The sequence below is a fragment of the Homalodisca vitripennis genome, chromosome 7 (assembly GCF_021130785.1).
Source record: "Homalodisca vitripennis isolate AUS2020 chromosome 7, UT_GWSS_2.1, whole genome shotgun sequence".
Taxonomy (NCBI): Eukaryota; Metazoa; Arthropoda; class Insecta; order Hemiptera; family Cicadellidae; genus Homalodisca; species Homalodisca vitripennis.
This window is the reverse complement of record NC_060213.1, coordinates 17,656,538-17,683,367: the sequence shown is the minus strand read 5'-3', so window position 1 is coordinate 17,683,367 and position 26,830 is coordinate 17,656,538. Positions and strand designations below refer to the sequence as shown.

The 26,830-nt window shown below is 36.1% G+C and overlaps 1 pseudogene; it reads right to left on the bottom strand.

Moving 5' to 3' along the window:
- Nucleotides 1-1,849: 1,849 nt before the first annotated feature.
- On the bottom strand, nucleotides 1,850-20,596 carry LOC124366937 (annotated as a pseudogene).
- Nucleotides 20,597-26,830: the final 6,234 nt, after the last annotated feature.

Below are 26,830 nucleotides of genomic sequence, written 5' to 3'. Positions count from 1 at the left end.
GGGGGGGTGGGGGGGGGGGGGGGTGGGGGGGGGGGGGGGTGGGGGGGAGTCCAAATAATTGCTGTATGTAGCTCAATTCACAGAGAAATGAAAAATAATCCCACTTGAGAAAAGTAAATAGAAAATCCAAAATTTGAAATATTCGTACAAATCTAACAGAGACTAAACCTATACGCAATGTCGGTTAATCAGAAAACAATATCCACATATCCTTTATTACGTTCACATTGTGCAGTTTCCCTATTCGATATGTTACGGGGTTTAATCAATTAATTATAATACAATACACTTTTTATTTTAAATGTTTTATTGTAACACGAACATTAAAATACAATTAAAATTATACAACGTAAAATGTTTATATTTGAAATTAAATTTGTATATTTTATTGAATAAAAAGTAAAAATATGTTTAAAATTGTTCTGAAGAGAAAAGTATACGTAGCTTTGAGATTGTTAAAATTAAACAATGACCTCAATCAAAATGTAAATTCAGTAATGTTGTTCACAAACTGTTAATTAACGGTACAAATATGAGCAATACTTTCTGTGAAATTCTCGAATTGTCTTTGTTATCACATTACAGCGAATAAACAAAAATAAATGATGATTAATTAAAGTTTTTGGACACGTTCACAACACTTATCGTCAAATAATATAAAACCACTTAGACTAATAAAACACAACCCCCAAACAGTATTTACAAACACTCAGGGGTACAGCCGTGAAGTACAAAAACCCTTATATTTTGTTGCATCAAAGCGAACTTTTATGAATTATATTTTTTTCTTTTACAATATTCAATAGTGCCATTGCAATATTGACATTAGTCCAAGCTTTGTTTGTTACAAATGTAAAACTCTTCACTGTTTACAAGTTTCTAAAGTAATGAATTTTGTTGCTTAATACATTATTTAAGTATATTAAATTACATAATATCCAACCAAATTTACAATATTCTAGCTTAAAGTTACAATTTGAAATAAATAGATACATTTATAAACCTCTGGTAACAATAAATTACTACAACACCAATTTCTTTTACGTATTGCTGTGCGTACTGTATTTTGATACGTTTTCCAGATACGAATATTGTGTTAATGGCATTTGGAGTTAAATTTTCAGTTTATTAAGAGATTGTGGATTCACAGTTTTCAATTCAACATAGTTATAATCTGTTAAAAGACATTATTTTTAGTTTGTTTTCGTTGTTGATTCTTATTTGCACAAAAAAAGCTCTTGGGAAAACTAACAAAAGGCAAGGCATACACATAAAATGTTGTGATATTGCTATGAATCTTTGTACAAAATCAATTAAATAAACTATTTTTAAAATATTAATGTGAAAATGTTCAACAAGTTCATTTACAGAAATTGTTTCCTCACCATGTTATATTATTCTCAATGGGAACCAACCTCCATAATCCATAATATGATCATTTTGTATTTCATAACAAAGCTACTGCACAATAATCTTATAATATATGTATATTAATGAATAAAAGTTTATGGAATTCAACTTCATACCTCATTAAATCATTAAATTAGGCTGTCAAAAATAAAGCAACCCTATTCATTGACAAATAACTAAAATAAAGGTTTACTTAAAAGTACAATCAAAGGATATAACAGTCGGAAAACCACCAAATAAGGTTAAATTTTAAAAGAACATTATATAGTGGTATGATTACAATGTTTTGGATGACATCTTTAAGATTCCACTTTTCTGGTAAACAATTCGTCAGGTAACGCTCTAAAGTCAAAAGGTACAATACTTGTAACCCTTTTTTATGGCTAACTCAGTTTTGATTAGATCATTTTACTTTTCAATACATTTGAAGTAGACTCACAAATTCCATATCAAAATTGACTCATCGGTAGAGAGTTTGGAGTGGTTGAATCTCAAGATATATTCTGTACCCCAGTCGGCTGTACCCCTAGAGGGAAGACCCCCCAAACCAAGCACTACGCCAGCATCCCTTGATGGCCTCCTGTAACTTCAGTCTGGCTGAGTGAACCCTGTCCTCTTGTCTCTTGATGTTTCGTCTCCTACAGACAGAGCCTGCGGGCAAATGAGGCATTTGATCAAATTTAATGTGTCAGACGCATCGATCAATTCAATGTGTCAGAAGCATCAGATTAATTCAATGACGTAAAAAAACTCATAAACCTTTAGCGTTCGCTGCTGCTAAAAAACAGCTGAATGACTCAAAAATAGCCGGCCAAACTTCGGGAAATTGTAAACAGAATATGATAAAGAAAGACATCACTATAAACGAGGGTCCTAAATTGGTTATTTTGGTTTCCATCTGTAAGTTTATGTTTATTAGATTATATTGTGTTTGAAGACCACTATTGTAGCTATAAAGTTGAAATTTGAACATATGAAATACTCTTGTATCCATCACTGAAAAAGTAAAAATTGTTTTCCATTACAAATATTGCTCCACCTGGAGCTTGCGCGACTAACAATAAGTAAATGCACTCTTGCTAGGTTACATCATAATTAGTACACTCATTCATTAAATTCAATTAGCATGTTACATCAAAACAATTAGTTGTTAAAATGTAGTTATTTTTTTAACAACTTTTTTTTTAGTTTATGATATAGCTCTACTACATTAGACAAAAGACAAATTTTTATTTACAAATCATCAAGAAATGCATTGGCTTTTTAGTTTATAGTTAGTTTTAATTGAGAGTATTGCTCTTCTCTTTTCCAGTTCAGAAACTCATCCATGGTGTAGAATGGGCGGCTAGAGAGCCATTTGGTCAGTGCGGTCTTCAGTCTCTGTCCTTGTAGCATTTTTATATCTTCAGGAAGATGGTTGAAGTTTTTTGCCTATGTAGGATGATTTCCTTTCAAATAGTGCAGTGTGATGTAATGGCAGGTGAAAATTTGAAGCATGGCGGGTGTTGTAGGTATGGAAGTCATTGCCTCGTCCCAATTGCTCTTTGTCAACATGGACTATGCTTCTCTGATGTATAGGCCGATAATTGTTATGATTCCCTGGTGAGGGAAGGCATCTCTGCAGCTTTCCCTTAGGCCAAGGCCAGACATGATGCCGACTGTCTTTTCTGTAGTAGCAGTATTCTAATTAAGTTTCCTGCAGTTGTACCTCCCCAAACTGCAAAGCCGTACCTTAAGTGTGACCCCAAATAACGAACAATAGGCAATTTTTGTAGTTGCTTCATCACTGGCATACTTACTCTTTTTAAAACATGTAGGCATGAATTCAGCTTTTTGGAGAGTATATCAATGTGATTGTTCCATGATAAATTGCTGTCAATAATCATTCCGAGGAATTTTGTCTCACTTTCTATTGATACGTCAGGCATCCTGGAACTTCTTCTTGTCTCCTTCCAAAAGCTATAGTTGAATAGATATAACTTCGAATTGGAAGGGTGTAGAGGGGCAGCGAGCAGTGGGGAGACTGATGCCGTGGTGCTGCCGCGTTGGTGCGGGCACTGCCGTGAGCGGTCACTTTCTCACTGAACACTGAGAAGAGAACATCAGACGGTGTGCGCCAGCGTACTTACCAACAAACAACGCAACAGTTTTCACTGTCACTGTCATCTCCATTCACGTGATTTATCATTTCCTCTACTGCTGTTTCAATGAGACCTTCTTGTGCCCATGCTTCTAAAATAGATTTGTTTGTGTGCTTTACGATACCCGTCTATTCTACGGTTGTAACTTTTTGAAGTCCTTCTTCGGTTAACCTCCTAACTTCAGTCATGTTAAATGTTTTATTGTTTCCGGGCAACGTGTCCCTTAACTTGTGCCCAAACCATCTCTTGCATTGAAATGGCAATGGTAAGGTGGGAGTCTGACAATTTTATGTCCTTGGGTTTTTAGCCATCTCATCTATAATACACTTATGGACCGGTGGTTTATTCATTTCACATATTTTATAACAACTCGGCTTTTGTAAAATCTGCAAATTGTATGTTATGCTCGCGAAGCCATGCCTGAATTTTCCGCTTTTTTTTGTTACCCTTTGCGATGGGGCCTTAAACTAAAATCATGGAGTGGTATGGCGGCGTATGTCCTTTGCATACCAATAACCGATGGAGGCAGAAAGGTATGATAGAAGATTAGATTCACTTGAACCATTTTGAAAAAGTGGTCATGGTTCATTTCTTCATGATAGAGAAGAGAGAGAGCTAGCTCTCTCGCTGCGCTAGTGCGTCTGTCCAAACAAACCAAACCAGATAGCAAGCCCTGGCGTCAACATAACAAACATTTTTTTTAGTAATAATACCAAATACTTGCTTTACAACAATATTTCACATTGTTATAACAGTTTGCCGCGTTCCATTAAATTCCCTATCCCACTGTAAAATGGACGTTTCAGGGCAACCACTCGTCAGAGTTTTTCCTTTTAAGAAGGCTTTTGGATCAGTCCTCTTCAGCTCCTCCGGTAAGCAGGTTAAACACGCCTGGCCCCAGCATACGTCGTTTTTCATTACAAATCATCTAAAAAACAGGTTGTGTGGATGGAAGAATGAAATTGTGGGGCAAATCGGGTGTTGTGGTGCTGATGAAGTATCTTCTCCTCTGAGGTTATAGCTCTTTTTTGCAGGCTATAAATGATCACCTCCAGTATGTTATATATTTACAACTGTAAGAATCCTCCATCTTTTGAAGTGCTTCACGGCAGGCATCTCGTTTCCACTCCAATATCTCAGGCCATAATTCTGCCTGTGAGCTTGTCTTTTGGATTATGAGGACCACGTTCGAGATGAAGCTGGGACAAGCTGCGCCCCACAGAGTAAACTCCATATTCTCAGGATGGCTCTCGAAGATGGAAAAGTAAATGTCCCCCATTTTAACGGCTTCAATGTTTTGCTGACGGACTTAAACCCACGTTTCTCAGGGCGAACGGATAATACCGCTGCTCAGCCTTGCCGTCAATTAAGATGTTTAGTGTTGTCTGCACCCACGACAACTTGCCATCGATGACGATACCGAGGTGTTTGGTGGATTCCACCAATTGAAGTTCCGAGGAAACTCAGACGATGGTATCATCTTTTGAACCCATAACAAGCTGTTTCGTTCTTGGTTTCATTAAAGACCAAACTCATTCCCATTGCCATGTAATCCATGGCCAGAACCAAGTGCGATGATATACCTTTGATTTCCAAATCATCCGCCGAAATACTGGATGACAAAAGGACAGAGTCCGTCTGCATACATGATTGTTTTGCAGAACTCTTGGAGTGTTATTCTTGGGTATAATCGTAGGTACACAGGATAAAGATCAACAGGACCCAGCACGGGGGACGCCCCTGTTGGAACGCCCCTGGTAATGGGGAGCTGTACTTGACCTGAAGAAGGTGGTTCGCATTTAATTGTCCGAAGTGCCTTAGTTCTACCAACTAATTGGTCTCTGTCTTGAAGGTAATTGCTGAAACCAGTTTCACAAGCGGTGTCCCCTGAATCCTAAGCTTTACCTGAGCTTGAGCCAGGATTAAGCTCTAATGACCCTAGGCAATTCAAAAGCCTTGCTCAGATTCCAGGTTAGACACCGGTCACACTTATGTCCCTCCCTCGAGCCTATCAATGATGAGTATTCCACACCAACTCCACTAAAGCACGTCAGAAGTTGACTTCTTACTTAGGAACTCCATTGTTGTATGTCTCTGAGTTGTATGGAATTCCTTACTGTAGGTGTTCACAGAATTCCCGCATATGTACAACTTTCTCTATAACCTTTTGACCAAAGGTTCAGAGAACCATGTAGAAATTCGGCCTGTAGTTTTCCAAATCATGCTTGGCTTCCTTGTTTTGGTGAAGGGGTATCACCTTTTGAAGACCTTCATCTTTCTTCAGGTACAGGACACCCAAAGTCGGAGGCTACCCCAAAGTTGAACAACACGGTGCCAGTAGCGGCTCAAGCAGTTTCCTTTTCACAGCCCCTCAACATCAACACGAGGAGGAAACTCATCTAGCCCCGCTGAAGTTCTTGTTCTTCATGTTACGTTATTATTTTACTTAACTCCCTCTTCGATGTTGGCTCAAAACTCTGTCAATGGGAAGGCTATGATTCAGGACGTCCCCGCTGGGAATTGGTCGCGAGGATCACCCCTTGTCCCACCCTGTTCAACGTATCCTCCAGCCACTGATGTTGAAAGAATTTGTTCGATGAAAACTCATTGGCCATCTCTTGGGGAACTGGACATGGCAGCTCGCACACCATCGAGGAAGAGAAGCAAGTGATTCACGTTTGAGTTTGAGTGTTCTTGAGTTTTTTCTCGTCTTATCGTCTTATTAGATCGGAACAGTTCCATATTGCTTCTTGCCTTAGTTATTTTTGGATTCAGCGTTTATTTATTAGATAAAAAATTGGTCACTTTAGCTTGCTTTTCTCTCAATGATATTTAGTTTCTATTAATCATAGGCTTTTTTTTACAGTTCACGATGATCTTTTTTTGTGTCCTTCTTTTCTTCTGCCGGTACAGTTTAAAATATTGCATTTTCGGATTCTGTATGTATGAAACTCTTGTTTCACTTTTTGATTAGCTTCGTTGATCATAAGCCAGGAGTAACTTGATTTACGTAGGTTTTTTCTGTCTAGTATTTTTGGCCCCTGGACAGGTGAGTATCAAGGGCAGTGATAGTTAACAATGGCAGCAAGAGAAAACTTTGTTATACGCGTCCCATCCCGCACGTCAATACAACGTTAGTACTCGTAATCCCCCATTGATTGAATGGTCGAGATTGCATACTCAAATTTTTCAAGTTGTTATGCTGTTGATGTGACGACGAGTTGACAGGATTGGAGAACTTTACTTTTTTATTTCATAATATGACTTTTTTTTATTTCAAAATTGAGGCCTACACAAGCTAGGACGGTGTGGTCCTGTGGTGTCTGGAGATTCCCCTGTATGGAGAGGACCTGCAACCCAATCCTGCGTTGGACATCACCCGATGTAGCCTCTGCAGAGACACAGCACATGTCTTATGGAGGAGAAGGAGAATGGTTTTCTGAGTCACTCTAGTCGGGGGCCCAGATCAATTCTTTTCCATATGAAAATCCTGGCCAGTAGTTCATTCTCAGAAAGGAACTCCCTCTACTGGATCGTTTCTTTTTGAGGCCATCCGACATTAAAAGTCACCGACAATGATATGTATGAGAATGGAAAAACCCACATTTTTCTGGTTGATCTCCACTGTTCCAGTAATCAGAAGGAGCAGCAGAACTTATTGATAGAAATAATAATTCTATGTGAATATGTACAGTGTCAATTAGGGTACAGCGAAAAGTAAAGGCATTCCTTTATCGTTGTATTGGGGGACGAGTGTATGATGCCCGAAGGAACATCATGTAGATTAAGTTTTTCCTATTGAGACCAATGGAAATAGCAGAAACTTTCGCAAAACAAGAGGACTGTAGTGACTTATCAGATATTTCATATGTTTTAATGTTGTTACTTTCATTATTTGCTATAACTTATTATGGCTTATATATTGCTATTCCATCCTTGTTGACAAATAAACCCTTCATCTCGCAGAATAACGATGTCAACCAACTCTATAGTTTATAAGTTCTTCGTTATTTGGGCCATGAGTCATCCACCATTTCTTGCCCAATGTTTTCCGAAATTACAATTACATACCGGAACAAGCTCATGAACGGGCAATGGTGAAATTATAAAACTTTCTATTTTTATTCTTCATCTCAGGTCTGCATTTTGGTGGAAAAATCTTTAGATAGCTTATTTGTAGCATTTTTCTGTGACGGATAAGTTTACCACAAAAATGTTCTCCCAGCGGGAGGTCCTCCGAGCGGGTTTCCCATTTGGGGGGGTCTGTGGTTTCTAATTGTGGTCGCTTCCCTAATAATAAATTCTTTTTCCAGCACTGACTGATCTTTGTCTCTTTCTACTGATACTTTGATTGTACTGTCTTAATACTGAATTTTGAATTTATTTGGCTCGAGGGTTGGAAGAGGGTTCTGCTGTTGTGTATTTGGTACTCAAGCCCCTTCAGTGAAATCAAAATCAATATTTGCATTCTTAAAGAAATCTTTGAATAGATTCCCCAATCGTTCAGAAGGTCTTGGTCCACCTGAATCGGTGGTTTCCGTTTTCAGCCGGGTGATTTGACGATTTGGAGTAGATGTGTTGGATTCAGAAAATTGATAAGTGAATCCAGTCAGGTTCTGAATCTTACGAGGGTTATATTTAGTTGGGTGTTGTAAGGCGGCGCGCAATGGATAGCTTCTGTAGGTTTTGCATTTGAAGCATAAATAAACAAGGCAAACCAATTATGGAAACTAAACCCCCTCCAGAGTTGTATCCAGTGTGCAGTATATAAATCAGCCTACCCACCTTTGCACAAATATGACCCTTTGCCAGACTGTGGGCAACCAGTCGCTGCCTGTTGCTAATGGCAACCGCATTCACGACGCTCCTCATGCTCCTTTTTGGAGGTCAGGTAGCCAACCAGGCAGATTACGAGTAAAAAGAGTTCACGCCCTCTCTACACCGTCCGTGCAGAAACGCACCCAGCACGCCAATACGGAAGTTGTATCTAATTCGACTATAATGTTTGTTTTGGTTTTTTCAGTGTTTGACTACTAGATCGTTTTCGTTGACAGTATTGATAAGGCTCCAGGTTTAATGCAAGTGCTAGGCAGGATTTATGGGAATGGCTGTTAATTTTAGAGTGGGTATTTCGGACCACTAGAAGTGTTGTGTCATCGGCATACTTCACTGGAGCACAGTACATGCCTAAGTATTGCGGCATGTCATTTGTCATGAGAATAAACAGAACCGGGTCCCAACGCTGAGCCCTGAGGTACGCCACATTTAACATGCAGAGGCTCGGATGTTATTGTCTGTGAGAACCTTTTTTTTTGTAAATTGAATATCTACTATCTGGCTTCTTCCCTCTAGATAACTCTTAAACCATTCTTTGGCACGTCCTTTAACTCCAAGTTTTTCAAGTTTGTAAAGGATCAGGTCATGCCCTAGGCAGCCAATCGAGCGTAATGCCAGTTATCAATAATGAATTCTGAAAGTTTGATAATGGCCGATGTTTGTAGACTTTCTTTAATAAAGCCATGTTGATTATCTGTTAGAAGGTTTGTGTAGTTCACAGTGATCAATTTAGTCTTTGCAAAACTACTTTCTCAATGGACTTTGGAGCAGGTTGGGATCAGAGATATGGGCCTATAGTTAGTAGCCTCTGTATGGCTTCCGCTTTTAAGCTTTGGATACCTTACTACGTCTGAGGGCTGATGGAAAGTGTTCTTGAGCAAGGGATAAGTTTGTTTATTTTGACTAGAGGCCGAGTCAATGCTTTAATGCAGTGTTTCAACATTTTTGCTGAGATTTCATCAAACCCTGATGATATTTTAGGTTTCAGACTTTTAACTATGGCCTCAATTTCGTGTTCATTAGTGGGAGTCAACTGGGTTAAATCATGGTTTATGATTTGAGGTTGAACTGCAGCCTGCCTTTTGTTCTTGGCTGGCTATTTAGAGTATGATCAGCTATGTTCGTAAAAAACTCAATGAGGTGATTATTTGAAGGGGGTTGGTGGTGATCTCTCCTTTTATGTTGAGTTGTGGCTGAGGAGCATTTGAACCTCTCTCTCTGTTTATAACTTGCCATAATGCTTTTGATTTGTTTTCAGCATTTGCTATGTGATCTGCAGCTGCTTGCCGCTTGATTGTTTTTAGCCACATGTCATAGTCTTTCTTGGCCTTGCAAATTTTATTTTTATCTGCTTGTGCACCTGTAAGCTCATGTCTTTGAAGACATGTCAGATTATATTGCTTTGAGACGTCTAGCCTCTTCCTCCACGTATCTTGGTGCTTTCTCTTCCTCTGTTGCACAATCTTTCTAGGACAAACTGTGTTCATAATGGCAACAATAGTTGATAAAAAGTTGTTGTAGGCTGTTTCTGCTGAGTACACGTTTTTGTGCATTTTTCCAGTTTTCTTGTTCAAACTGAGCCTTGAGAAGATTTAGATTTTCTTGGTTTAATACTCTGAGTACTGTATTCCTTTGGAACGATGATGTTTTTATGTACTTTATGTCACAGAAATGAGCAGTATGGTCAGAAATTCCAGTATGAAACCACAGTTGAAGTTAATCGTTCTTTGTCTAGGTTAGTGCAGATAAAATCTATTGATGAGATGGATGTGAATGTGGGGGTGACTCGTGTTGGGGGTTGTGGTAAGTCTTGAGATGCTGCTCAAGGTGTTATTTAACATTTGATTGTTCCTATCTGATTTCAAGCCATCAACATTAATGTCTACTAATATACTATAAGTGGGTGGTTTTCTGCTTTTGTGTCATCGATTATTGCAGAAAGTAGACTTAGTGCTTCCTCAAGTTGTCCTGCAGGAGTTTCTATAGACACCAAGAATGTACAATTGCCTTTTCCCCGAGGTTAATTTGATCATTCCCATTTCACATATTAGTTCTAGGTTGTTTTCTATGTTTAGAGGCTGTACCGATGTTTCCAGTTCATCTCTGACAAACATGGTGACTCTTCCTTTTTTTGTGGGGTTTTATGACTGAAATACGTTATTTAACAGTAATTTGGTACTCTGGTATTTTCTATTTGGTCCTTTTTTAATCCATGTTCACTGAGGATGATAATGTCTGGATTTATTTCCTCAAGGAGGTGATTTAGCCTGTCTCTTTTGTTTCTCATTACCTGCAAGTTTTGGTGTAGGACAGAAATTTTATTTGGGGGATTTGGTGAACCTCGATGTAGTGGTCGGTTTAACTAAATTTTGATTAGCATTGCAATGGGAAATTGTCAGTGTTTTCCTTTTAATTGGCTTTGGTGCTAACGCTCTTTTTGGTGTTCTTGGTCTGTTTTCTCCTTGAACTTCTTGAAATGGCTGGCTTCTAAAAAATGTTCAACAGGGCCATTTTTGTACTGCTCATTAATTATTCTATATATGTCCATGTAATTATTGAAGAAATCTTCAAGGTTTTCCCCCTCAGAGCGGATTATTTGCTGTAATTGAAGGTTTCTTTTCTTGTTGGTCCCATAAAAACTTCTTCATTAACTGTTCCACTTTCATAGAGAGTTGCATCTTGAGGGGCATTTGACAGTGATTCTATGGCATTGTTGGTTGAATTAAATTCTCCATTAATGGGTTCTCCAATGCTACAAGCTGGATGATTGGACCTGTACTTGGCAGCTTGCAGTGACATCCTGTATGCACTCCGCTTAGCTACTATCCTTGTACTTTTATTGTTTTATGTTTTCTTTGGTGTTTGAGGGAGGTGGAATTTGCTCGTCCAGAAACATTTTTTGAAACTTGACTGCCTAGTTGTGCCTGCAGTGTTTTGAGTGTTTTCCATCAGGTCCTGTCTGAGTTTTATCTGAGCCAATTCGTGTTGAGTTGAATCCAACATTACCAGCTCTGTGTTAACTGTCTGAGTTTCCATTGTCTTCAGTAATTTTGGTTGGTGATTTGATAAGTTTGTTTCTCAGAAGAATTTATTAAGTAAAAAATGTCAAAATAATTTTGGTCATGTGAATGTTGAGTTCAGCTTCACCTTCCACTTAATGCAGTGTCTAAAAATCTGACTCTGTCACAGACTTGACTCCTGGGTCTGAGGAAATTCAAAAACATATGTATAGACTTTCACAACAAACTCTGCATCACGCTTCGATGTCAGATACATTTTGATTACACTTTGATTACAAAGATATAATATATCTGGATTACACAACAGTCATCCAGTGTATCAGTAAATCTATGTATCAGATCTAGATTACGGCACTAAGCGGAGGATGGAATGAAGCTAACTCAACTTTCGCATTGAATAAACCCTCCCCACCATAGCACTTTATGAGTAGCCAATCTTTTAGCTAACAAAAGAGCAACAAAAATTTGATAATTTATTTACATTATTTTTGTTTAAGTTATACAACAAAATATTTAATTGTTGATCTTACTTTTATTTACCACAATGTTATTAGAGAAAACACCACAAATTTTACCACCCTGGACTGAAAATATCACTGTTATATAATTGTAAACCAATGAGTTGATTCAAAGAATAACTTTTAATGCTTAACATACATTTAAGGCAATCTAAATTTTAATCCTATACAATGTTATTATTAAGAACATTTCAAATTTTATTTGGATGTATAAAACGCTTATTAAACAAAACAAAAACGTGTGCACAGTAGTTTAAAATAAAACCAAGATCTCAATACAAGGCCAGTAAAATGATTCTTGACCTTAAAGGGTTAAGGACAAAACTACTGTCCGCATCTGACTTGTTTGCGAGCTCAAGGAATGCACCTGCCATTGGCTGAGGCTGTCGACCAGGTGTCACCTCCCGCACTACTACCCGGCCTAAAACTATTAGTTATTTGCCTTGTCACATTTATACCGCCAGGAAATTGGTGTATTTAAGTAATTCTATATTTAGGGTATAATGACATTTTTTACATGAGCTATAACATTGTTTACTCTGATCCTAAAACTGTAAAGTTAATTAAATTATAAATTATTATTCAAACAATAGCAACATTGAAGTTGTTTTACTTATTATCTTGAAAAATGTTGGGACTTGAAACCATACTTATTATAATAAAAAGTCCGTATATTTTTCAAAATATGACACAAAATTACGTTTTGTTTTCTAACCTTAGTCGAGTGGACATGCGAGATCTGATTCAGAAGAACTCTGGTCGTTCGTCATCGGGGTTGTCACTTTCACTGGAGTCCACGCCACCAAGTTCAATAACGAAGTGGTCAATGACATCTTCTATTAATCCATCCTTTATCCAGTAGTCCTGCTCTAGTTTTAGGATGTGATTTGTAAAACCTTCCCAGTCTATTTTTGGTAACAGAGTTCATAGCATGTGTTGTCACTTCCTCAAGTTTTGTTAAATCATAAATCACCTTTGATATTGTGATTTTTAATTTCCCGTTTCATGGTAGCCCAGGCTAACTCTATAGGATTTAGCTCGCACATATAAGGTGGTAAACGGATTACTAAATGTCCATGTGTCTTTAGTAAAGAATCTACACGGAAAATCTTTTGTTGGAGGTTTGTGTTGCACTATTAAATCGTACAGTTCAAATTTTTTCATAGTCGTGGAACAAGCTATATTTTTAATTTAAACCATTCAACCATGTAATTCTTAACTGCATATTTAGAAGGAGGTTTATTGTCCTGAAGGCCAGTGATATGGTGCATTATCAAGGACAACTACGCTGTTTTTTGGAAGATGTGGCAATAGTTTTTCGTGAACCCATCGTTCAAAATTAACGCCATTCATTTGACCATGGTAATCACCGGTAGCTCTGCCAGCTTTGAAAATTAAATTGCAGTCATGAAGAAATCCATCTTTCGTTGCCGGCACTAACCACTATTAGTCTATTAGATGAACTCGTGTTTGTCAAGACGCCAGGAACACCAGGACCACTCCAACATTTTCCAAAAGTTAAATTGTTGTCCACCCAACGTCTCGTCTAGGTACACAATAACTTTACCCTCGTGTCTACACTTTTGTATCTCTCGCAAGTAACGAGCACGCCAGTTTACTATATCAGGCCGTTTCTATTAAAACGTTCCTGATTTTTCCACATCTCTTCCACTTAAACCCCATGGTATGGAAGTAAGCGTCGTAAAGTGTGTACTCCCCAAGGAAAGTTAATCTTTTCTTTAATTGCCGTTAATAATTTATGTACCGGTTGGTACTTCCTTTTGTACAATGTAAAAATCATTAATGGTATCACGAATCACTCTCTGGTCAAATTCATCGATGTGAAATTTTTTTTCCTCTGAATATGGTCTTTTTTTCCCAGGAGTACTTAAGGCTTCATTACCGGCTTCGACACCTTCTTTCCTTATAGATGTTACACTTCGCACTGATATACCCGTGTAATTAGCTACCCGGATATTACTCTGCTTCAGTCTATGTTGGAGAGTACCCGTATTTTGATTCTTCATCACACTTTTGAATTACTCGCCTTATAACATCCCTTGCTCACTGTGAATTGTCTGTCCCTTCTTGCGAACTGAAGCCATTTTAAAAAGCTAAAAACTCACAAATATATTACTATATTAAATTAAACTTCCTTTCTATCTAATGAATTTACACTATGTTATACATTAAAACGTAATAATACAAATTTGAGGTGCACTGGTGAAATCACAACTCTCTACTACAAGGTATTCGCGGGCGAATGTGCGGAGGTGACTAGTAGCGCCGTTGCCGGGACAACGGTGACGTATTGTCTGTGGAGGGGATTCCCTCACCCTCGCCCCCCTCACCCCGCGCACGCAAACAAGTCAGATGCGGACAGTACCGTCTCAAGTATCAGTGCTACAGCATTGAATTAGTGTAAGAACAAAGACCAAACTGATTTGAATTGAATCAACACAACATGTGGTGCTCACCTGCACGAGGGGTTGGTCAGGGTTGATGTAGACCCCGGGGTTCTTGTCGAGGGAGGTTCTCGAGCCCGTCTGGCCGGTGATGGGCTGACTGGACACGTGGAGTGCCGTGGCCACGGACTGCAGCAGTGTCTCCTCGTTCACGTGGGGACCCACTGCTTTCAGTCCCCTCGGCAACTCCATGGCCCTCAGCTCGTGACCGTCCGTGTCACACGCTCGTAACCCCTCCAGCCGCTTCTCCCAGAACAACTGACACACCACACAATACAGCTAACGTTTCCATTAATCTAGATGAGGGATAATAAGGTTTTTGATTACGATATGAAAAAAGTTGCCCTGGCTTACCTATTAGTATGAATCTTTTTTTTCTCTCTCTTAGTTAAAAACATCAGTGTAGACAAATTCAATCGCTAAAAATACATAATAAATTTTAATTTTTTAATTTTGGTAGTATGAGAGGAGACTTTCTCATCTACTTAAATTTAAAATTTCTATATTCATGAATAGCATCAATATAAATTTATATATTCCCATTACATGAGCATATACAATTTTGTTAAATATTTATAAAACAAAGACATTAATTGTAACACTAAAAGGTGGAGATAGGCCCACTGGGCTTCGACAACCAAAGTGACATCAATTACACTTATAAAATGTTATATACAGGGTGATGCAATGAGAACCACATTTATTTTGTATCACAAACTTAATACTTTTAATATTTTACTGCTAAATAAACATATAAAGACATGGTTAATACTATAAAATTTTACTTAGTCAATGTCGTTATTTTGAAAATCACATCCTTTAAATGACGAACTTAAAATCCGGTGACATTTCTACAAACAGCTAAAAAAGCCGCCGAACACTTGTTCCAGCATTTCTTGAGGAACTCCCTGAACTTCCCTGTAATCTTTTGCTTTAGTTCATGCAAATTTCTCGGACGAGTTTGAAAAACCTTGAACTTCAAGTAGGAAAAAAAATCACAAACAGATAAATCTGGTGTTCGAGCTGGCCAGTATATGTTAACAAATCTTAAGATCAAACAACCATTGAAAACCTTTCAGAAAGCAGTCATGGTTAGATCTGCAATGTGCTTAGTGGTCACGTCTTGCTGAAAGTACAGAGCATCAGAATCAATATCCAACTCCTCTAGTAATGGAATAAAATAGTTATTCGACATTACAACATACTGCGGTGAGTTAACAGTAACCGTTTTGTCCCTGTTATCTTCAAAGATGTAAGGTCCAAAAATTCGCTCTGTCGTAACTGCACAGCATATTGTTACTTTGGGGCTATGTAAAGGCTTGGGCTGAAGCTCTCTGGGGTTGTGAGCACTCCAGTAACGCATGTTGTTTGTTAAAATTGCCAGAAAGATAAAAATGTGCTTCATCAGACATAATCAACATGTTAGAAAAATTAGGCAGCTCATTTATCAATAATTCAATTAGGCAACTCATGTCAATAATTCATCACAGAACACAACTCTTCTGCCATAGTGTGGCTCTTTAAGTTCTTGCACAAGTTGAATTTTGTAAGAATGAAAATGAAGGTCCTCGTGCAAAATCCTCAGCATGTATCTGCTTGAAAGCCCAAGTGCCAACGCTTGCTTCCTGACTGACCACTGTGGACTGAGTAACTACAACTTTCACTCTTTCCACATTGTTTGGCGTGTGTACAGTTTTTTGACTTCCCCAATTTTTTTGGGTAGAGGCTGTATTTCTAAATAAACTTACTCAGGTTTTAATTGTTTCTCAATCTGAAACAGGGCCTTGTCAACCAATGTTGAAGTGAGTTCTAAACAACCTTTGAGTTTTTACATGAAGATCACGGTTCTTATAAAACGCTTTTAACAGCAAAAGTGAGGTGTTCAGGACCCCAAAACACCATGTTTACTAAAATGGCACAGTTCACTTAAGGTTATAAACACAGCAGATGATTTATTGTTGCAATATTTATCGTATGACAGCATAAAAAAATTGAGGAGTTTCTGATTGTCTCACCCTGGGGATAACTGGGATAACTAGTAGGTATTGGCAGAAAATCAGCCAAATTTCAGATCTGGTGTATGAAATTGAATGATTGTGGGTGTGTGTGATGCTTGTAAGTATGGATGGATGTAACTATTAGATTACAATTTTAACTTTTTAAAACCTGACATTACAAAACAATGTGTTATTGTCAAAATTCAAAGTTTAGAAAAATGAATTTGAATAAACTGAAACTCACCTGCTTGGGTTTCTCTTGTGGACCATGCTTGAAATCAGTCTTTACTTTCCCTTCCTGTGTCTTGTACACTGTTACCGGCTGTTTTGAAGATAGATGCAGTCTGGCGAATCGGTGGCACCAGGGAAGCATCTGTCCTAACACCTCGGCTGTACAGCAAAAGCAACAATAAGTGACGATTGGTTTATTGAATACAGTACAATTACGACTGATTGTCGATTTATTGTCAAGGGGACACACTGGATCATTTTTTGTTGAAAATAAGTTTGCATCTTTCAATTATACTCTACAAACTCAAAACCCAGACCCTTTATAATTTTAAATGATCATAGCCTTCTTCTTCTTCTTCACTTATTATCATATTTGAACTTGATTTATATGTAAAATCTTTTGCCCAAAACACAGTGAAATTGACAATTTTATGAACGTATAAGAAGCAGACTTCATTACCCCTCTCACTTTGTAAAGGGGATGATGCTATTTAGGCCAGTAGAATTTTAATTAGTCCATGTTAGAGATGTAGCTCGAAAAGTGTTTTATAATGGAAAACAATCTAATAAACTTTTAACACTTTTAAACGGTTTATTGATCTTCCCACGATGTACATTTCGGAACCCATTGATCTCTTCAGGTACAAATAGGTTAAGTTAATTGTAAAACCTAAATAGATTAAAACCTGTCATGTGTTTTTTTACACTATAACGTTAAATTTGTTGTATAAGTTTATGTGAGATAATATTGTTTAAAAGTCTATTGAATAATAAATTTTTTGTCAGAAAGTAATTTAATAATATATTATGATTAATTTTTGGCACTTTTGTAGATTCAAAATGTTAAAGTAGATAATAAGCGACTTTTTTTGTTGTGTGTAAAATTTCAAGATTGTTTTCGATTTAGTGTAATAGTATGGCCGGTGTTATTTTGGTCTCATATTTTGAATTTGATGATGTTTTCAATGCTTTTGAGTAATTTCAATAAGTACTTAATTTTAAAATGTGCATTTGCTCATTCAACTCACGGATGCAGAACTTGTTAGGCCTACTATTGTGAATACTTTTAGTATTTCCGATATTAAAGGTTTTTTTAATTTACTCAGTAGTAAGTTACAGAATTCAATTAAATTAATAATTGCAATAGACAAATGACTCAGATTAATAAATCATTTTAAATTTTATTTCAAGAGACCTTTCAATATCTTCAGGTATGAATCCAACAATTCTTAGCTTCTGTTGGAATAATAAATCCAACAAGTACGGCCTTTGACTTCTATGAATTATTTTGATTTATTTTTCACCAATTAGTAACATTTATCGTGCCCAACTGAGTATTACAGAGATCATAAGTACTAGACTCCTCTGAGGTGTGAACAAATGATCCAACAAAGCAATGTACTTTTTCAGTACACAACGCCTTTGGCATTGAATAAAAATAGGTGTACCGCACAACACGTGTTATTAGGCTAGGTTCCTAAATTTAGCATTTGAAAGAATAAATCTAAATGCAACTAAAGGATGATGCTTCATGCCAGAAAACTCAGAGTATTACAGCTACGGTAACTCAAATACAAGCAATGAGATGCAATGCCAGCATAAAAACTTTGTACAAAACAACCTCTACTTAGAAGCGCTCATGCAAAGAGAAGCCATAAACTGTATGAGTGTTATTCTACAACATGCATTCAGATCGGTAAAACATTTACTTACACTAATAACTACCCATGATTAAATAGTTTACTTTCAATTGCCCAAACTCCAGTATAATCATCATTAACTTCACATATTTTGAAATAATAAGTCTCATACCTACCAAATTGTAGTAAATCGAAACAACTTAACTCTGTACTAAATGTAATGGTTATTTTTATACTATAAACTTCGTAAAATTAGATTTAGCATTTGTTAATAAGATCCACTACACATGGAAGTCACTTCAGATAGTTCCTCTTTGGGGTTAAGACGAAGAATTCGAGGATTAATTGTGTGAGCAGTATTGTTAGTAAATCGGTCACTTTAACTATAAAGTATCTAATTCTTGAAAAGGTACACAGATTTTACAGATAAAACTTATAGCCTATGTTATATTTCACATATTAAAAACAAGATTATTATAGATTATAAACAGGTACCATTTTAGCATTTTTAGTGAACAATTTTGATAACCTTAAAGAATTCTATTGTTAAATACATTTGTCGTCTATTCACGTTTTTTTTAATCTTGGCTCTAAAATTTACTTTACAAATTTGATGTGGATTCTACAGTATAAAAAGAACTGAATTTTTCCCCGTTTTACACAGATAGCTCAAAGACAGTTTAAATTATATTTAAATATGTATTTAAAAATGATAAATGAATTACAAAAATCATAATGAATATCATTTATTTATTAACTATTATTTATTTAACATTATTTTAATTTATTTTCAAATTTAATAATGCACATATTCACAACGCACAAAATTCACAGACAAATATTGAACAAAATTTGTTCTTTTTATATGAATAAGTAGAAATTTGCCACTATGCAACTAACTAATCATTTGAAAACTAACAAGAAACACACAGAATATCTCAAAATTAATTTTTATTGTTTTCTGTTTACACTTAATTTTTTTCTGTAGACATCACCATCAGGTTCAGTCTCTTAGAGACCAAATGTAAAATAAAACTTAAATTTAAAATGTTAAAAAAAGGAATTATTTCTATTAGTTATATACTAAACACTTTTTGAAGCTGCATTTAACGATTACCCTTAAATATGCCAGCCACTGTTGCATTGTTCTCTCAGTGGTTGACTCCATACACTGGTTTCTCTACCTCCTGAAGTATTCACTGAACTTAGATTAAAACTAATTATATACAACCTAATTCGAAAGTAAATTACATCAAATTGTATGAACATCTCCGACACCCACAGCGGTTTGTTCTTCAATATGAATAGTGAAATCTCACCCATGAGCTTTACAAGGACTACACTATCGAGAACACAAAACGCTGTCTGTATGTTAGTCTTCTCCATTCTAGCTTAATCACGTTCTAATTAAATGTTATGATCTGAATCAAAGTGTTTCATAACAAATTTTGGATCATTGTAAAATAATTATTTTTATTAGAACCGTTCCACTCCATTACGTTTCTGAGGGCAAAGCTGGTCCAAGATTCGGTCAAAGATATGTTGAGCATAATTCAACATTTTTACAGTTTTTAAATTTGAATAAAAAAAATGGTTACAGACTTTTCATTTAATAGTTGCATTTACGTTTAAATTACTTTTGTTCACTTGCTTTTAATTTTTTGTTAAGTTGTAAAACAAACATTTGATACAATTTTAATTCATCTAAAATTCATTAGATATCAAACTAAACTTCTAAAACAATATCACTAAAAATCTTGCAAATTAAAAATATGCCTCGACAACTTAAAATTGCATTGGTTTGTGCGGTTTTCTAACCCAAACAGTCCCATAACACAAAGTTGTGATGAACTTAATCAGTGCAGAACTAAAACCAATGCAACATGTAAGAGGTTAAATGTGAATGGGGGGAGGGTGTGACCAACTCAACAATAATGTACAAAGACCAATGGTGCCAAAGGATAAGATCGGATATTACCTGTATTCTACTTGAGAAGACCTTTGTTTTCTCTGCTTCCGCAGAAGTAGGTTATTGACCTTGCCGCTGCGGAAGTCAAACGACCCATAGTCTATGACGTCTCCCAAACATCGAGCGAGTTGAGGCTTGCTGCGCACCTTCCTTCCGTCCGGGCTGTAAACAACCATAGCCCCTTTACTGTCCCTAAATACTTCTACACCAAGGGACATGGTCACTTGTTTCACCATCAAGGCCTCAACAGTATTCCGTATCATTTAAATTTTTAAACTTAAAGAATGCAAAAGAATGTATATGTAAGCTTAAGGATCTATATAGTCCTATTTTAGGACCTAGGCAAACAAATATGTCTATCACGTTCTCAGTCTTAGAGTGTTTTTTTTTTACTCTAAAAGAAGGTTCCTTTGGTACATTTCAAACAGTGAACTTTGACTACTTCATTGCAAGTTAACTTTTGCAATAAAACCATTACCCGTACTAGAACTTTTTTTTTCCTGAGGGAAAAGGACGGTTTGCCCTGCGCTTAGTCCTAAAAGGACCTTTGCATCTCCCTTACTTAAATTTGTGTCCTCAAAGTCCAAGGCTTTTGTTTTTTTGTACTAGAACTTACTCAAGTTACATAAAAACTATTATTTTTTACGAATTAATGACGTTGCAAACTAGATAACATAGAGAAACACTAAGCATATATTTTTTAGCTGTTTATTTTTTCTTTGGAATTGGGAACTAGAGAATTGAAACTAAAACTGAAGGTTACAGCATCCTTGTACAATACATTTCAAATTTTAAGCTAAAAATAAGCAAGAAAACACAAACAAACCAAAATACAAACACATGCAAGAAAGGTGTAAAAGATTTGATAAAAGCAATGAAAATTAAAAGGAATCTTAATTGAAATTATAGAACTGTGTATAAAGTGAACTTAAATCAATATTAAAATAAATAGATCATAGGTTTTAAGAATAATAGATTAAAGTAAATATTAGACTACATATAAAGTATCTTAATAATTTATTTTTAAGTAACGGATGAAAAGTATATATGTAGTTTATATTTTTTAATTATAAATAAGTTATTTTTTATTTACAAATTATACAGTGAAGTGTGAGTCAATAAAAACTTGACCGATTGATAAAAGAATTTCAACTACGGTACCTACAAATTTGAATTACACAAGTATCCTTAAGTTATTTCAATTCCATGACACTTATAAAAAAGCTGCAATGTTAAAAACATATTTTTAAAATACTTTTCATATTGAAATACATTAAAAACCATAAACAGATGGAAAACCTTATGGAATTAAAACATCATTAAATCCAGTTGTAAGCATTCACTCTGACAGATGTGTCACGATGGTGTTGGTTAATCAAAGTCATGAAGTTAAGGAGAGGGCTATATTGCATTGGAGGGGTAAGGGGGATGGGACCCTGAACTAAGCAGTGGTGAGGCAAGGTAAGGATTAGCAAACACATCTTTTCTTCTTATGTGTTCACCGTTCCTGATATATTCACATCTATTGACTGGCAGGGAGAGGTTCCGTATTATACAGAGCAGGCCAACTATTTTTGGAAGACTTTTCCTTACTGGGGACTTAAAAAAAACTACATTAGAAAGAACAGACTTTATTTTACTTACTGTGAAAATTGCATGTCATTAAGAAGATGGGTTTCTTACTTTTTTGCCTCCCAAAAGCAAGCAATGTCTGTGAGAAATGAGGCCACTCTGTCCCTATCTACTACTTATTATCTACTACTATATAAGTAGGTTTAGTTAATGATCAGTGCCCACCCAACAATTATGGGCAAAAAAAAAAGAAAAACGTCCCTTGAGATAGGACTACATTCAAGTTCAGATCACATGAAGCGCTCATTAACTTTTTATAATTTATAATATGTCACGTATGTATTTTACCTACTTATATAGCCTAACAACAAATAGTAGGTACGAACAGAGTGACCTCCTCTTGTCAACACCACATCTTGTGAGAGGCAGAAAACAAGAACCGATCGTTACAATAATGTGTATTTTAAAACAGGAAGTCAAATAAAGTTTGTTATTTCTATTAATGCAGTGTTTTTAGGTTCCCAGTAAGAAAAACCCACCCAAAAATTGTGGCCTCCGGTAGATATCAAAGCAACAGTTCTCTCTTGTAAAATATGACGTGAACCCCCCCCCCCCCCCCACGGACTCCTCACAGTACCATGTGGCAACAGCAGCAATATATATATTTATGTTGCCTAGTCTATTTCAGGCTGTTACTCAAAAACAATGTACGGTAAAAATAAAACATTTGTGTTATCCAAAAAAAGGTTCAATTAGGCCTATTATTTAGGCTTCCCCCTTTTATATCCTTTTACATCAAATTAATTCAAAATTATGAATTTTAAATGTAACAGTTTATTTGTAATTTTATAGTTACAACTATATCTAGACTAGGCATTGTGCTGCAATACTGATGTTAATACTTGTAAAATCTTATAACTTAACAGTATAAATTGATTGATTTTTTTATTAGATTGTGTAAAATATATAGCTACTTATATAGGAATTATATAGTTTTAACTTATAACTATGTTTGAGCAAAATGAAGTATCTTACAACTCTTTACTTTAACATGTTAAACATGTCTGAACAAAGCATTTATATAAAAATGCTCCAATAAATTAACCAGACCATCCAGGTTCATTATCTTATAACCATTTTAAACATTGTTTCATTATTTAAAAAATACATTTCAAGGACGAAAAATCACATTTCCACCTCACCAAATATTTCAGGTAATATCTTAAAGATCCCAGCGTATTACCAGCTCACCGATCCGATCGAGCCGTAATTTTTTTTGCATACTAACACAGGTTAAACGTAATTTCACCGGAAAAAAATAATCCCGATTATCGCCGTAAGCCCACCAAAAACTTCCCCCCCCCCCCCAAAAAAATTTTTGGAAAAAATAATAAAATTAAAAAAACCTGACATGACATTGCATTTAATTTCGTTTTGGTCTTATTAGTCTCGTCAGGGCAAGTAAGTCCCAGGTACTACTTTCTAGTTATAAACCCTCCGTCTTATCCTATCAGTGATAAACTGCGCCGCCCCGCTTACCTTTAACCTGTAATGAAACCTGCGTTAGGTTCTGTGCTGTGAGTTTTGACTTGTGTTAGTAAAGTCCAGTTCATGAGCCGTTGATCTGGGCTTGGACTTTGCAAGCTCGAGTAAATTTTTTTTATCCAAATGAGCAAGCAGCGTCGCGAAAGCGCTGCCGCAGCGGGCAAGCATCGCGTGAATCTGAGTTTTGAATAGGCAAGCTAGGGTGCTTTTGGCGTGTGACAAGAACCATTGCACGCCATGTCCCAAATAACTTCACTAATATTTCCTTGTCCCATGGTGTGGTTTTTGTTTTGTTTGACGTAATCGATAGCCCGTCCTTATAGTCACGTGGACCCGCTAGCAACTCGGCCAATCGGGAAAACTTTCCTGTTTGTCACGTGACTACTGTCAACATCATCAAAACGAACCATGGTCGGCCATTGTTTTTAGTTTGATAGTCGAAAATCTTGTTATTTATGTGTTTTTGTATTGCCAACATCTTTACTGCCAAAAAAACTGGTATTTTAATGTAGTTAAGCGATAATCGGGGACTATTTTTTTCGGTGAAATTACGTTAACCTGTGTTAGTATGGCAAAAAAATTACGGCGATCAGGAGCGGTATGTCGCTGAGCTTAAGATTTACCCATATTTCTTACCAATGTCACTACATTTGCCATTTTTTTCCTTATTCAATGTCACTAAGCCATACCTCAGTATTGTACCTAAATGATTTTATTTTATAGAAAATAAATTAATTAATCAACCAACATTAATTATTCCGGTAAATAAAAATAGCCTGGCAATGATTAAAATATCTATAGGTAATATGTTTTTTATACTTTGAAACCTTAATTAGGTCGTTATTTCACAATCGATAGTTGATATCGACTGTTTTGGTGGTCCGCTTATTATATATCAGCCTGGTAAATAACTAATAGAACCAATACAACCATATTTCCTATTTTCAATCATGAGGATGCCTGAATTTTCAAAGTCAAACACCAAATAATAGTAATGTAAATGCAAAAATATTTTATAAAATCCATTACAGCAGGGGCCCCCCCCATAAAAACAAGTTTTTGATCCCTTTATAAATTGGTTATCAGGCTTGTATAGAGCTGTCTATGATAGCCTATTTTTCAATTCTTAATGTGATAGGCATCTTTAACCTATTGAAATTGTCCTAGAAATTAAATGAAAATTACAAAGGATAGTATTAGATGTGAAACACACTTTTGTCTTGCAACATAGCAAAAAACATTTTTTCAAAACCCTGCACACCCTTTTTTTGGGGGGGGGGGGGGGTGGGGGGGGGGGGGGGTGGGGGGGGGGGGGGGTGGGGGGGGGGGGGGGTGGGGGGGGGGGGGGGTGGGGGGGGGGGGGGGTGGATTTTCCCCGGGGTTTTGGGGTCTATGTGAGTGTCAAGTAGTCAGGGTGGTGGAAGTGCCTGCGGCCAGGATTCCCATCCCTCCGGTAGGCCAGTCCTGCTGCCAGAGCCCATCCCGACTGTTCGACCCCGCCAGAATGACGTTCCCGTTTTTTGAATTTTTGAAACCAAAAAGGCGTCCGAATTTCCATACCAGGTTATGTGGGAGAAAAAATATTTTTTTATTATAATTATTGTATTCTTTGCTCATAATCGATTAGACATTGACGATTTCCGTAAAGTAATAATTTGTTTCCTCGGTTACACTCTAAATCTGTAATACAGGGTGCCTAGACCTTACTTGACCAAACTTTTATCAGATGATTTAGTAGGTCAAAACATACAGGAAATATCACAATATCGTATTTTGTCATACCGTATTATTAATTTCTGTATTACATGTTAGTTGTGTTACAAAATGACATCATTATACTCGTATTTATATTCACATATTCATTATTGTAACCATGTAAATAGTTTATTTCTACGTTTTCATTAAATGTTACACTTTCAGTTATTACTTGTGTATTGAAATTTCAAAAATTATGTTATCTTATAGAGCATTGCATATATTGATATTACATTTTTATTGTAATGCTTAGGTTAATCATACGTAATATTTTTACATTACAAATGTTTCTAATGGCTTTCCGTCTGTTTGTCTGTATGTTTTTTATTGACAAAATTCAAAACTCTAGAATAGTTTGAGTAGGACTCTTGCAATCCAACATGAATATTTATATTAATATAATCTAATTTACTGATGAGAGACGTTTGGTATCAGATAGGTAAAGTGTTTGGTGTCTCATTTATTAGTTTTACTTAAACGCTACTTTTACTTAAAACATCTGATGCTAGTGATAAACAGGTATAATCCGCAAACAAACACAACCTACTCTCCTTATCTGATAAGGACTTTTATAGTGGATCCCACGTATTACTGATATTGCTTTTTTAAAGTCAAATTGGCATGTAAAAGAGTTAAAATGGAGAAACTATAATAAAATCCAAATATTTAATTATGTATATATTCTCTTTAAACTGTCTCGGATATATTTGTAAAAGTAAAGCTCAAGTTTACAATAATAATATAAGTTCTATGTTTATAATTAGATGGATATCCGAAATATCATTTCCTGCTTATACTACAGCCTACGTTATTCCTCTATTTCGGACATTTTAATGTTTGTATAACACATCAAAACAAAAATACTAAGATGTATTTTTGATAAATTTAATGGCACTACTTTCCTTTCTGTATTTTTATAGATTTTCAAAAATATAGTCTGAATGTAATGGTAAAAGAAGGGAAATAATATATTCCGCAAAAGGTAATTGGAACTCAAAATAACATATTTACAAGCGGAAGTTTCTAAGACACTTCATACTAGAGGTATCCTAAATATAATTCATTTTTAATGTTTGTTATTGGTGATAGATGTTGTATGATGTTGTTGGATATGATAGTAAAAGACCAGAGCAATTTCTGACATTTGACTTCATTACGTCACAAAAATAAACTACTACGTTTCGAGAATTGAAATCCATCCTCTTCCTCAGGTTTCAACAATCCTAAAACATAAATTTAACAAACACTTTAATCTAACAAATGGACTTGCCACACACTATACTAAATCAGACAACATAATATGTTTTACGTCACAAACACTAACTATACCCAACAGGTAAAACAGTAGCATTAATTCCAAACAGCGATATCACTGCACAGAACCAAGAAAACTATACAACACATATCACACGCACAAGTGAAGGCTGAAGACTGGAGAGAAAATCAAAGTCGGCACTTCCTGTGGTATCGCGGCGCGTCTTCTATGACAAAAAAGAACAGAAAGACGATGTTTTCACACGGGTTTCTTTGTAAATATAAACTTATTGAGACTTCATACATAAAATTAACGGATCAACCACCGAGCTAACATTATGATGAAGTAGGCTACTTTGGCTGCCAATGTTAAAAAACCTAACTAGGAAACCTAAAAAACTGTTACCAACCAAACAAACCTCAGCTAATAAAACCCATACACCACACACTCATACAACTCACCATAAAAGTGAGATT